The following is an 838-nucleotide window of genomic DNA, read 5'->3' as shown; positions in this document are numbered from 1 at the left end:
CGTTAGCTTTAAACTTGAAGGCTTTAAGCTACATGTTAACTAAAAAAATAAATAAATAAAGACGATAGTTTTTTAAACCTTTATTGAATCGTACAGCTTCTTTCCTTCATTTCCTTTTGAGAGCAGAGGTTCTCTTCAGCAGAGAAGTTTGTTCCAATGGGGTAGAAATAGCATTAAGCTAATAAGTTTGCGCTAATGTTAGCTTAACTTAGTTTACCGAGACAAGGATCTCTCTCCAGCGTGATCATACTCAGTCACAACGTGCTTCCTCTTCAGTTGTTCGTGCATCAACGTAGTGCTGCCATGGAACACAAGTTCTGCCTTGCAGATATTCCATTGGACACTTTAATCTTTTATTTTATTTTTTTATAATGTTTCCCACTTTCAAGCTCCGTTAGTGTTGTTATGGTACCAAAGTTTTCCAAGAACTTCCTGTGACATCACCACTGACCCGCATTAGCAGTACTGCGCGTTTGTCAAAGACGATGGCAGATGGAGTATTAGAAAGCGTGCACCATAGGTTTGAGATAAAAAAAAAAGACTAATCCACTAGACTATTTTAATAGTCAATATAGTCGCGACTATTTGACTAATCGTGGCAGCCCAGTACCGATTCGAACTTTTTTTGTTTTTTGATGTTCCTGGTTCAAATATCTGACTAAACTAACCAGAATAAATGTTAAAAAAAATGCCTTGTGTATTTTAAAATATTGTTTTGTCATTTGCAGTTTACCCAAAATGGGTAAAAAAAATGTTCTCAAGAATTAACTATTTTTGGTGATTTTTTGAGAAGATGAGTAATTTTTTGTGACATTGAAGAACAGAAACAAACCACATC

Source organism: Oryzias melastigma, linkage group LG17 (genome assembly GCF_002922805.2).
Source record: "Oryzias melastigma strain HK-1 linkage group LG17, ASM292280v2, whole genome shotgun sequence".
Taxonomy (NCBI): domain Eukaryota; kingdom Metazoa; phylum Chordata; class Actinopteri; order Beloniformes; family Adrianichthyidae; genus Oryzias; species Oryzias melastigma.
The sequence above is the reverse complement of the archived record's forward strand: the minus strand, read 5'-3'. Positions refer to the sequence as shown.